The following is a 13904-nucleotide window of genomic DNA, read 5'->3' on the forward strand; positions in this document are numbered from 1 at the left end:
TCACATAAGTCAAAATTTACAAATTTGCATCGTTTAATTACGGGTTTATCACAAATAGGTTAACTTTGGTATGACATATTATATAGACACTGACAAATATATTGACAATTGAATGGTCTGATTTACACAGATTAAATTTTAACTGTCCCAGTTTTATTTGTCCACCGACCGTACATAAAAAGGTTTCAAATTTATTATTTGAATCACTGATATAATTAGTCTAATTTGAATCAGTCGTCTCGTTTAGTGAGTTTTAATTTTTCCCCTAAAAAAATAAGTTGGCAATGCGGAGGTATCGTTGCTTTTTAGTGTCGTCTTGTTTAGCTGTGTGCTGCATACGTTTTACACTAAATATTTGTGTGGTGTGAACATGATGTGAAAATGTCAGAATTGCCAAAACTTGACCATGGTAGTAAAGCAATGTATTTATCAATATTAATAACGGAAATCAATATTTGAAGTAGGAGAAACTAAAAACGTCTGTCTGATTCTGTGATCACATCTGTTGAAAAGTGGGGTTATATCCAGGTACAGATTATTTAACGTATAAACTTCGAAATAACCTCATGCAATTCTTGATATTAATGAAGAACGAAGGAAATGGTCATTTGGAAGTAAAACAAAGGCGAAAAATGCCTGGGGATTACCTACTAAAGGTAATCAAAACTTTCAAGTAGCATTGATTAATAAAAATATTTTCAGATAAAAACTAATCAGACAGAAAGTTTAAAAAAATGATTTACAGGGGATGAAAAGGCAGAAGGTATCAAACTACAACACTTAGTAGCCAAAATGTACAACAAAAAAGCACAAATAGAGTTAACTTTATTGGTGATGTTCGTCTTTGTGAGTTGTTTTCCCGTTGGCTTCAATAAATGTCTCGAAACAAGTCAATATTAACCGTTTGGTCCCAACTTTGAGAAGACGACGTGGCATTTTCTTTTTGAATTCTAAAATTTTGTACCAAAACTCAATTTTATAGATATACGCACAGTGTACGTCGAAAAACGTTTGCGCAAGTCGTTCTCCGTTCTGTCTTCTGTGAGCGTGACGTTTCTGTCAAAATGGCGCCTCCGAGAGTTGCCAACTGCGACTGGATTTAGTGTTATCTAAAATTCCCTATCAATAACCTAGCAACTGAAAAATTACTAGGGAGTGGTCATAATCAAAATGAATAGATTATAATCGCTTGAAACTAACAAAAATAACAAGATGTCTTGGGAAATGAGAAAATAAGGAGAGCGATTTTGATTTGCATCGAAACTCACGAACATCACAAGTGCAGTTAATTTTCTATTTTCGTATTTATCAATTTGCGCTTCAGCTCCAGTGAATGTCATCAAACTTTGTTCCCTAAAAAGAATTTATATGTGAAGCGGTATTTCCATTACGGTGTATTTATTTATGAAACGGAATGTTTTTCAATTTTCTATTCAACTTAAAACCATTCACGTAGCGGAGATGTCATTTTCCCCATAATAAGGGCCACAAATCAATATCGTGAAATTCCAGGGATGAATGTACGTCCATATTAAAACTCGCAAATAACAAACAAAATATTTCCACCTGGAGTAATATTAAATGAAATGTGTTAACTATGTTATTTTGAGGGTGTTTATGCATTGAGTGCAGATTTTTGTAGATTTACTTAATCGCCTCGAGGAAGCTCGTGTAAAGCTCCTCCCAAGTGTCGTTTATTCCAAGAAAGTTTCGTTTCTGCCATTATTAATCTTCAAAAATTAGCATCTTTAGAGGTTTAAAAGTTTCCGACAAACTTCAACAGGGTGACTAATGAAAAGCTTACTCCTGCCCGAGGTTTAACTTGAAATTGTCTTCTGGATTGTGTCGATAATCGAAGAGTCTATTGGAAAATTTAAATGTTGTTGTGACAGTTTTATAACATCAGCCATAAAGAGCTGACGTCTTATAAAACTTTCTCTCTCTGTATTAGCTTCTTATCATTTTATATTGAGTAGAAAAATACCCTCACGGAAAACATTTACATTTTCTAACCGTCGATAATAAAAGAGCGATTTCGTTTATACAGTTATGAATTTTGTGGCGAAGCTATTGTCATCGCGGCAATAATTCATTTAACACGCCCTATCGAATTTTTATATACCTATCAAAAGGGGAGAGTGGCGTTGATGCGTTTACCAACGGCCTATTCATGGAGCATATTCATATCTAGTACATAATGCAATCTTATTATGTGGTACTAAAAATTATTAGTCATTTTGGAATTTATGAGCGCCAAAAATTAAATTCATAATACGTATGGAAAATGGCCGTTGATGGCCATAAAAATAAAGTAAGCGCTGTACGAGAAACGAACAAGAATGTTTCCTAATGTTTAATAAATAATTTCATTAACTTTGTGAAAACAGTTTTCGAATTTATTAAAGGGATAAGATTCACTTTGAACTTGCAATTTATTTTTGAACGAATATATTTAGAGGACTATATAGTTCATCTTAAATATTTATTTTTTTAAATTTATAGTTTACAAATCAGCGCTTTCTCTTTCTGATGCGTATAAATTTGAAGAGTTTTTGCAACCAAATGATTTATTATTAGTGCGTCAAAGATCTTTTACTGATTCTCTCTTGTATTGAATTTTAATAAAAAGTATAAGCCTGTAGGCCTAGCAGCTTCTAATTTTTTTTATGAGGATGAGCGAATAATTTAATAGACTAAAAAATTTATTGGGATCATTTTATTTATTTTAGCAGTATGTACATAATAAATGTAAATAATCTCGAAGTTGTAACGTCTTCATTAAAATTTAAGCAACATTATTTCAGAATTTAATGAATTGTTTAGTACCATAAAAAACTTTAAACATTCGTAAACGTAACTGCCTCAAAAAAATATATACATACTTTTGAAATTTTTAGAACGAAAAAAACATGTACCTAAAAATAATTGTTTCCACCTAGTTTCGTTTCGGAAGTGGTTCAAATCAAATCCATTTGACTGCAGATTATATACAATGCGTGGTTATCCTTCCGCATGAACCCTTTGAGTGGCTGTCGAGTCCTTTCTCTATCATGTTAATTCATGTACAGACCCCGATATGTGGACTTATAAAATGATTAAATTAGGCCCCCTATCCGGATCCTGCCGAGATTTTGAAAAGCGACCACGCCCTGCTGCGTAAGCCCCCAAAAAATGATTCATTGTTCTTCGTTTTTCTCCTTCAAGTGAAAAACTACAGTTGAACGTTTTAGCTCTGTATCCGCCATCCCAGCTAGCATCAACCTAGTTGACACTTTAATTAGATACATTTTACTTATTCAAGACATGTTCGGGACGGATAGAATCCTCCAATTGCGTTTCTATGTATTTATGTATGTTTTGCTCGTAAAATACAATTCCGAAATATAATTGATACCGCAAATTCGACTAGACTCATGCATCATTCCGGAGTGGTCATTATTTCCGGGATGGAATTTATAGTCTCTATTTACCGCGCACGCTACTTTATCTTGCATGTAGATGAGTTTCACCGTAATTGACAGATGAATACCTTCAAGAAATCATAAATCACGATATTCGCTTCACAATGATAAATAGTCGAGTTTCGAAAGGTGCGTCGTATATTAATTCGGTTACACTTCAAACTATCGGAGTTGTTTCAGGAAACACTCTTCGGGCGCAGTAAATCCCCAATTGGAGTTAAGCCAAGTAAAAAGGTCTGGAACCTTGTGTAAATATTAAAAAAACAACTTTACCGTTGGGATTATCGTTTTTAATTTCATGAAATTTTATTTGCTGCGCGATACGATCTAGCTTCAATTATATTTTGCGAATGGAAATTGACACAGGCGATGATTGTTTCTCGCTCAAATCATGGTGAGTTATTGATATTGCAGAAACCAGACATTTAGAAAATTTGTTTGGCAACTTTAGCTATGTAGGCGTAGGCACAAAGGGGTTGAAATGGTATGGTAGTATTTATCGGTAATCTAATAAGATAAGGTACACAATAAACGAATAGATCTATAAAGGTCATTTAGATTATTTTATAACTAATATGGTATAATACACAACAGTGATCAGAAAAATTGTGTTATTTTTTTCTGCAAATTTAGTAAATAAAGTTAAAAGATGCTCAAATTTCATTTGATAGACATTTTGTTTTAAAATGTTTACTGTCGTTTGATAATTGTTGTCATGTTTCAAACGTTAAGATTACTCTGGAAATCTGAATAACAATATTCAATCTCAAATGATAAAAGGAAAACTTATTAAATATAATTTTTTTCTTTTGATGCTCCTTATAATGTACTCGTATTATGTAATTTTCAAAAGCTGTGTTCTGTCAAACGTAAAATATAAAATAAACATTTTCATTATAAAAGGTCACATTTTTGGCGTGCAACCTTCAGTTGATATAATGGGGGTGCTTGAGCTGTTCAGTCCTAAAAAGATTATTATATTATGCAAGAAAATTTCAGAGATTTTTTTTATTTTTTGCCATTCGTTTTATTAATTTGGGATGTCTTTCCAGTCCAGGGATGTCACTTTCTCTTTGTCACTTCAAAAATCTGTAACAAACTTTTATACAAAATGCACAAGATGCAATATTCTTAAAGTGATATTTTAACTAAAACAGCAATGAACTAGGAAATTCGTATTTAAATTTTTGTTCAATTCAAATACATAATTTTGATGATCCTTTTGAGGATCATGTTCTTATTAAATAACTATTTTTTGTGAAAACTATCTTTCAAAAAAAAAATTGAAAATCTTTCACTTAATTTGTTTTAAATTCTTTATCGTGGAGTAAGTGATCTTCTTACATTTAACGCGTTCCCGCCAAGGCGACCTATTCTAAAATGTTTTAAAACATTTTCATTCACTATTCGTTCCTTGGGAGTCCTCGCTGTCGGGGAGACTCCGCCAGTGTCCACCGCTCTCAATTAGCTGTTTAAGAAAGCTGAGACAACTTGCAATTATCAAACAGTATGCTTGACAGAGCTGGAGTTGCGGAAGAAGAAGTGAAGTGTTGAATTTATGTCGCTAATTTTTGAAAAAAATCTTCGGACAGGTCCAATTTGTATTTCTAACTTGTCATGAACAATCTCGCGATGTGATTTTTGAAATGCCGCTGTTTGAATTTCTTTCACCTTGGCCTTGCCACAACCTTTTAGCTTGTGTACCTCAGACCAGGGTCATCTGTTTTTCTAAAATAGCAGATCTAGTCTCGGAGGATTTGCGCGATCATATTTTCGGTATGTCCGAGGTTTACATGCGACAAATTCTCAAGGAAGCAAACTCGGACGGGCCTAACGAACCCCATGATGGATGATATTCTGGTGATGATTTATCACCACTGGTAATCGACCCCGAGAATTAATCAGGATGTCGTCTCATTACTTAATTAAAGGCGTCCAGATCGATCGTCCGTATTGAAATGAATTTTTCTTGGGCTGGCATTGTTGCAAATTTTTTAAACAAGGGACGGTATCAATTTTGATTTACGGTTGGTATTTATTGCGACAGGCGATTTCCCGACGCATACCGATGCGTCGTAAAGTCGGCCACAACTGTCACCGATGACCAAGCTAAAACTGTGATTTATTCAGTCACGTAGCGGAGCTTCGGCTCTCACTTGCTATTTTCACTGTTTCAATACAAAATTTCCGACGGATAAAACAAGTGGAAAAGGATTCATAGCTTTCCGCTTGCATTTCACACAATATTCCTGAATGATTTATCTTTTCCTATTTTGAACCGGCAGGTAGGCGATGTAAATCAGTTATGTCCCAACGGTAAATGAGCTTTTCCACAATCTCTGCTGGATTTTTGATGAGAAGGTTTATCAATCACATCTCAAACATGTTTTATCAGTAAACAATAAGTTCAACGTATCTAGGACAGTAGGAAATTAGAGTGACGTAGACGAGAGGCTGTTTATAATAATTTGGAAGCAGCTGTGTATACAAGGTCGAGCATCATCTTGTTGGATAAGTAATCACAGTAAATTAAAAAATGACATAAAAATCAACTACAAAGAGAAGAGTTGTTAAACTTCTGTGGACACATACAAGGCTTGAAGGATTGGTTCTTTGATTCCGCACTATAAATTCGGAAAGTCGTAAAACAAAATGTGATTTCTTAGAGAAACAGTGTCCTTACAGGTCTTATGTCCCTCAACTTTATCTTTCAACGAAAGGTGCAAGCTTTTGGAGTTAAAAGCATTACCGAAAGAAAACATGGAAATATTCTGATGTTATTTTCTGCCGTAATATTCCTTAAGTTATTTTCTGTAGGACGTAACTGAAAATGGAGTAAATTAGGCGGAATGCCAAGATATGGTAATTGGAAAACAAGAAACTGATTCATTAAAGAATTCCACCGAATTCAAAATTGAATAAAGGCTGTTTGTAAACGATTTTCAGTTCTTTCTTTTATATCATAGTTTTTGGTGAAAAGGAACTTGTGTGTAAAGGATTGGAACCCTGTAGTTGTTTTTTTTTTCATTTTTTGTTAGTAATAAATAAACATTTTAATTCGAGTTCTGTAAGAAAACTATGAACCAAGAAATTGAGATCTCGCATGTCGCGTGTTACGGGGTGACGGGAGTTTAAAGGGATGCAGCTAGGTGTACTGGAATCAAAGGAAGGGAACACAAGCCTATTACCGACTGAAAAGGGTCTAAGGATTTAGCTGATGTAACATCATTAGATGAAATTATTTTGACCTCTAAGAAACATTTTTTGTAAGTCTTGACATCACTGAAGATGTAGTAAACAACTAGTTTTTTCTTCTAAAATTTGAAAAAAGTGTAAGCGGGAAAACCCACATCAACCAAGTAAATAACAATGTGGAAAACAGTCTGAGAATAAAAAATTATATATCTAAAGAAATGGTTACTTAACAACAATTTCAACGGATGAGCATTCTGATCCCTCGAATTATATAATACATAGTAAAATAACAAGAAGACCTAATTTTTTTATCGGGTAAATTTTTCAATTTTACGAAAACTGTTTGCTTTGACAATTTTAGGAGTTGAATTTGAGTATTTTTATTCTGGTTAGGTCCGAGAGCTTTAGCTCGAGTGTTTAACCTTTGAATAAAAATGAGTAAAATTGTCTAAAGCGAAAATTTTTAAGTGAAAATTAGGAAATTTATCAGATATAAAAAATTAGGTCGTATTATTTTTGGCAAGATTAATTCCAAAATACAAACTTTAACGTTAATTATTTATTTATAACACCTACAATTATTAAAAACACAATTATTAAAAACAATTTGACAATCTGACAGGAGTAACATGCAATTTTAATCACTTCTGGCAGATGACAGAGTGGTGGGACGTTTTTATCGCGATAAATATTTTTGATTGGATGAAAGCAAGCGCTCTGATTGGCTAAACACGCACGTTTGATGTACGTAGGAATTCAGTGATATCATTTTCCCTATGATAAAATTCAATTTAATGAGTGTGTCATTACATCGATTATTTTTAATTTAATCTAGTTAGCGCCTAAAACATAAAGTATTAACTATAGTTGCCACAACATTGTTAAAATTCGGATATACATAAAACATCTTTAAATCGTCACAATCAGACAACACTTACCAAGGCAAAACAGCATCACATTAAAATTATGGTGTAGGAGAAAAAACAACATCTTTTGAGAAATGTAAGGAAACGACAGAATAGAGATCAAACGAAATACTGAATAGGTACATAAGAACGAAGTCAAGAAAAGAATAATTGATGAGCTGAGAGGAAATGACTTGTTTTATTTATCGGCCAATTTAAAGCAGTTATTCATGATTGGTAATGAGATAAACAAGATTAATTGAAAATAAAATATAATAATTCAGTATTTTTTGAGATTATAATTTTAGATGAAATCCTTTGTCTGAACCAATCACTACACCTATCATTTAGTTGTTCGTCGAGATCAAATGTAAATTTGCGAAAGCTTTGTGAAAGTTTTCCTGATTCGTGACCTCAAAATCAGATCAACACGATTTATAATTAGCAGAACAGATCAAGCGCTTTAATTAAACCGTGAGTGGGCTCGTTAATTGGTTAAATTCCATCATCCAATAAAAATTAGGTTCTCCTTTGAAAACTGTCTCTCCCAAGTAAGCGTTTCTCTTGTTCCCCTTGTTCTTTGTAAAATAGATCGTCTTGAATGACTTCCTATTCCAGTTAGTCTTTCAAGTGAGAAGAATTGTTTTGTTACGTGTGTTTATCTAATACATTGTTCTAAATTGCGAAAACTGTATTGTGAAGATAAATTATTCAAAGCGCGTACGATATGTGAAATTCAAATGGAGAATAACGTAAAACAACATTGGATAGTGATGGCAGTGATGTGGATAAAAGGATTTTCAATTTAGTAATTTCACTCGGAAACGAAATGTTACAACCTAGTAATTTTTTCAGTGGCCACAACATTTTATACATTAAACGATTTATTTTGTTTCCGGGGACTGATTTATTTAGCGAGTAATTGACGGTTATTGGAAACACAGGTTTAACATTTTTGACTAGGAATTTGTGCCACATAAAATTCTCTATTTGATTTTACAAACCAAATAACAGCAAATACGGCAACGCAATTATTGAAATGTTTGTGTTTCGTTCCGTGATCAACTCTCCAATATGCTAAATAAATTGTTCAGCACTTAAACTAGAGCCGAGTACACCAAAGACAAACCGGTTCTCCGAATTAACCCTTTAATTGCCAACTCATAAGTTAACAGATACCAAAATTATCAGAGTCTGTTCGGAGACCCAACTATCTTAGAACGACTACATGCCACTGTGTAATTTTCTTTCATAATTGCAATATTAACAGCTGAGTTCCTCGTAAGGTAATTTTCAATTTTTGTTATTCTAATGTACGCAGTTAATTAAGTTAGCTCATCAAAGAAGAAAGATGTTAAATATTTAAAAATTGTCCCGGCGCATCCACCATTTTTGCAACCTCACAGTAAAGTTGTTCAAATTTCTATTTGGTTTTGAAGATAAAAGAATCTATTTGTTTATCTACAAAATACGAAATTTCAAAGATCAAAATATTTTGTGTATTCTGTAACAAAAATGATCTTGAGAAAATTATCGAATACGAAAGATATAAGCAATTGTCTAAAAAGAACGTACCTAATGTAATTATTTAAGCAAGAGGCTATAAAATATTAACAATACTCTTGGTGTCTTAATAAAACATTTATTAATAATATATTTGTGAAGACCTGCTCTATTGGACTAAAAAACAACAAAAAACATTTGTTTTTTTTTTTTTAATTTCGACGCACTTTTTAATATCCTTGATTTATCTCAACAGCCTGCCCTTGCTCTTCAGTACAAATTGTCGAGAAATTATTAAATATCCAACAGATTTCATGTTGTTGAATATGCTTGGTCGATTTTAACTTTTATTACGTTAACAATGAAATTTAATATTTGAAGAAGTGCCCGAAAACACAGTAAGGAAAGTGAAATATGCGGAACGTTTCCCTTTGAAAAGCAATAATGACACAATTATTTTCTTCATATCTCGTCTTCTTGAAACTACAAAGTCAGATGACAGGTAATATTACGTCCAAAATTATATAATAAACGGGCCCATAAAAACAGTATAACTCTCTTTAACGAACCGTGGCTTTAAATGGCTATATATTTTCCGTAAGTGGGATTCTGAAAAGGATTTCAAATTTCAAGGAGCTACTTCACACAACAATAAATTGTGCTTGCATTCTGTTGATGGTTCGTATTGTATAATTTACGTTGTTTCAGTTGTGAGTAAGCAAAAGCAAAAATAACATCGTTAATTGAAAGGTTAAAGCATTTTTTACGCTTGACTTGCAAATAATGATCAGTCCCGGAAGCTATGTATAGCAGTTGAGCAATACGAGACTGAAGAATTGTGGAAGAGGAGAAATCGTATTTATTCATAATCGCAAGAGCGGAATGTTTTATGTAAGACAAAAGTAATTTCTGTGAAAAGAGCTTGTGGCCCAAAACGTAAATTATGACCAGATTTTCCCTTAAATTTTTTTTGTCTAAATCTGGTGATAATATGTTTTGTCCTCTCTCGCTCTAATTTTATTTGAAAACTTACTCAGCCGCATTTGGCAAAATGTTCTTCAAGCGGTCCCAGCCGAATGTGTTCCGTGTTAGCAAATATTCGCCAACACTTTCCAACCAAATCGAATTTACATCTTGCGCCTAATTTTGGCAAATTTTAATTGGTAATTATGCAGTCAAAGTTCAGCCGCCGTCATTACAACTTTACCGCTCTTTAGGACAACATTGTTCCTATCTGTTTTGTAATTTTAAGGGAATCGATATTGAATCACAGTGAATAATAAAAAATATTCGTCTAGCCGTTTGGCAAGTTCATAAAGTATGCGAAAGTATTTATTTTCAGCAACATTCTGTTTTCGCATGAGCTTTATTTGATTTATTGTTGCAGGGACGGCAGATGTGCATTATTACATTTTTTACTTGCAACAACTCATTCTGAATCTGTCCGACAAATCTGTGACCGTGCTTTCCTAGTTATAAACGCAGAAAATGTAATTATAACTTACCATATCTGTGAATTTTACGGAAAAGTTTTAAACGACCCATCTGAAAAAATAAGTTCATTAATTTTATGGAGGATGCGGTTGCAGTCGAGTAGCTGTGTTGATTTTCGAAAATCCTTTGTAAATATTTGAAAAATAATATAGGTTAGTTATCAAATTGATAGAACGAAAGAGTTCTTCTTTTAAACCAGAGTGCAGAGATCTTACAGTACACACAAGTAAATAAATAATACCGAACATCCAGAATACTTTTATGAGTTCGGAGTCGCTTAAAAAGTTTGTCCAACAAACTTCTTCCAATGATGCATAATACAGGGTGTTATTGAAAGTTGTACAGATATTTTAACCACGAGCTACTGGCTTCATGCAAAACTCGGAAAAAATATTTAAAAAATTCTGTCAAAAAATAAAATGACATTTATTTTTTGAGCTACAATTTTTTTAAATTGCTTTTAGTTTTCTACGTGGTCCTACAATCCCGTAGGTAAAATTTCGACACATTTTAAAAATACACCCTGTAAGTATATCATGTTTTATAAAATCTACGCCAATGCGAAGTAACCTATAGGAAATATGCTTTAAAACAAGGAAACCGCATTGTGTCCGTTTTATAAAATATGATATACAGGGTGTATTTTTAAAATGTGCCGAAATTTTACCTACGAGGTTGTTTAACAACGTAGAAGACTAAAAGCAATTTTAAAAAATTTAAAAAAATTGTAGCATAGAATTTTTTAGATATTTTTCCGAGTTCTACATGAATCCAGTGGCTCGTGGTTAAAATATCTGTACAACTTTCAATAACACCCTGTATAGTGTTTTCTTGTTAAATCAACAATTTATTGTATTATAATTTTTTATCAGGTATTTATGTTATGGACAAAAATGCAGTTGCAAAAATGCCTCTATAATATTTTTTTCTTACCCCATCGATCGCATAGCAAAAATATTTCCGGTGTAATATTCTAGATGGAATGTGATTTTAATTCTAAACAAGAGAAAATATTTTAAGCAGCTGTTTTTTAGATTGTCAATGTCTTCTATAATTCAGAATTTTTTTACTTGTATGTTACACAAAATTCCTTTAAGGGTTAAGAAGCAATTTTGACAATACATACAACGTCGGTTTATAAAGCTTCCTTCAAAACTTTGAGCGCGTGCTGCAGTTTTAGCATTCCGGTGGTCTCACTGATCTTTTTATTTACCAGCCAATCCCTGGTTGTTACAAATATGAGACTCGGTTGAAAAGTAACGTCTCCTGTTATATAATTTCAATTTTAGCATACATCAATGAATGAAAATAGTGTAGAATAACAATCATAGTCTTTTGAAGAAAACTGCAAGTTTATTTTGTACGTAGTCGCTGTTATCTGCAATGCGTTTACACATTGTTGTAACCCATTTTTCAATTCCGTTCAAACAGAATCCTTGCCCTTGGCGCTTCTGTCACTGACATACTGCAGACTTCTCGCCCAATCCCTTAGAATTAGAAGGCGCTAGATCAGAGCTAGTTAGGCGGAGGACGTGAAGGAATTGCATACTTTCAATTCCTTGTCTGTTTTGTGTGCATTGTCATGGTGGAGGAAAAATGTGCGCTCTGAACTAACACCTTTGCCACATTTAAGAACATTGCGCTGAGTTGATTGTGGAATCGCTGGCAAAAAATTTTGTGTGAACAACTCTTGGGATCAATTGAATTACGATTTGTGTCTATTAAGATAGATTTAAAATAGATATGTACATATATATGTCCACGAAAACTAAGTTTATGAAGTCCGGTTTATCAACCCGGAAGCCTAACGGTGCTGCTATATCCGGAGCAGTTCAAAACTTTCGGCAATGATGATAAACAACGTTCGGTCTTATCTAAACTTTAATTCCGTGTCATCGTCGAGTTTCTTAGGTTCTTGTTGGGGCACATTATGTGTATTACGAATTCTATAGAATTTTCCAGCGGCTTAGCAAAGATATTTTGCTAGATTAAGCGTTAGTTATAGCAAATGAATGCAAACGTAATTCGTTTGTGCGATTCACTGTGGAAATATTTCAACTTCAATAAAAAAAAATATTTTCAAATAATAGTGGTTTGTGAATTATTTTGGGTAATTCAATTTAAAACTTTTAAATAAGACAATGTTTGTAAAATACTTTTCCAGGATTTGCTTGTGTGATTCATTGCAAAAAAACTAAAACAACGGTAAAACATTTCTTATTAAAATAAAGACATACGGCTTTCTTCATTATTTGTAACAGAAAAAAATTATATAAAATGTAAATTTTAGTTCTCATTTAGATCATCAAAGAATAAGAATACCGAAATGTTCGTGCAAATATTATCCCGGCGCATCCACCATTTTTCTAAATATATTTCCTGTAATTTTTGCAAATAATAAATATGTATGTATTTATAGAATTAAAGTAACTTAATAATAAATATGACAAATAACACGAAAACATGACAAATATGATAAATCATTACTGTAGGAAATCTTATGCAGGAAATTGTTCGAGGTGCGATATAAAATCGGTAAACTTATACAAATTGAACAAAACTTCAATAGTTTTTATTGTTTTTCTCTTTTTATATCTGCAATTCGTGAAAAAGTTTAATGGGACCAAGTTTTGTGCAATACTTCGAATTTTACAACTGGATTCGTTTTTATTGCTCAAATATTTCAGTGAAGGCAAATAAAATGGGATAATCACTTTATGGATACGACTCGCAAACATTTTATTATGCTTTTTAATAACTTCATTAGAGCTGCTACCTAAAAGTCATAAATTCGGCAGTAAGGTCGGAATTCAGTGACACCCTCGCAGAGTCAGTCTTTAAAGAAATAGAAAAAATTCTAGAAATGTTTCGAGGAATTTTTTGTCTTTGAGAACGAACCATAAAAATATTGTTGGGTTTTAGTTTAATGAGAGGGAAGAATGAAATAAACTGAGTCATAAACACACAAAATATTACTTTTGTTTATAAATGGGCAGCGGTTTAAGATAACTGCGTATATTTAACGTACGCTGCTTTATTACACTGATGTCTACAGTAGTGAAGATCGTTGAATGCTAAGTGAATTGCATTCTGGTAAAAAAAACTGAAGTTGATGAAGTTTTTAGCAGAAGCATTTTATAACGTAAGTTCTGAAGAGACGGCTTTAAGCGATTATCAAAAAGTTTCAGCCATGCATTGATGTAAAAACTCCTTAATGCGAATACTATTTTTCATGGAAACATGTCAACACTTGCCTCTAAACATCATTATCTTGTTATGTTTTCACTTGAACATCTACTTATCAAACATTTTCGTAATTTCCTCGTTTGCCGTTTAATTTAACCAA

General features: G+C 32.8%; 1 protein-coding gene across 9 annotated transcripts in view; it reads right to left on the reverse strand.

The window, feature by feature from the left end:
• Positions 1-13904, reverse strand: part of Oct-TyrR (Octopamine-Tyramine receptor) — a 106111-nt gene that overhangs the window by 22681 nt on the left and 69526 nt on the right. For 5 of the 9 annotated variants that reach the window (XM_069054680.1, XM_069054684.1, XM_069054679.1 and 2 more), the window contains one exon: positions 10570-10609. The exons of the other annotated variants lie outside the window; for them this stretch is intronic. The gene's annotated coding sequence lies outside the window, so the exon portion shown is untranslated. The remainder of the gene's footprint in view (positions 1-10569; positions 10610-13904) is intronic. 9 annotated transcript variants of the gene reach the window in all.

This window comes from Tenebrio molitor, chromosome 7 (assembly GCF_963966145.1).
Source record: "Tenebrio molitor chromosome 7, icTenMoli1.1, whole genome shotgun sequence".
NCBI lineage: Eukaryota > Metazoa > Arthropoda > Insecta > Coleoptera > Tenebrionidae > Tenebrio > Tenebrio molitor.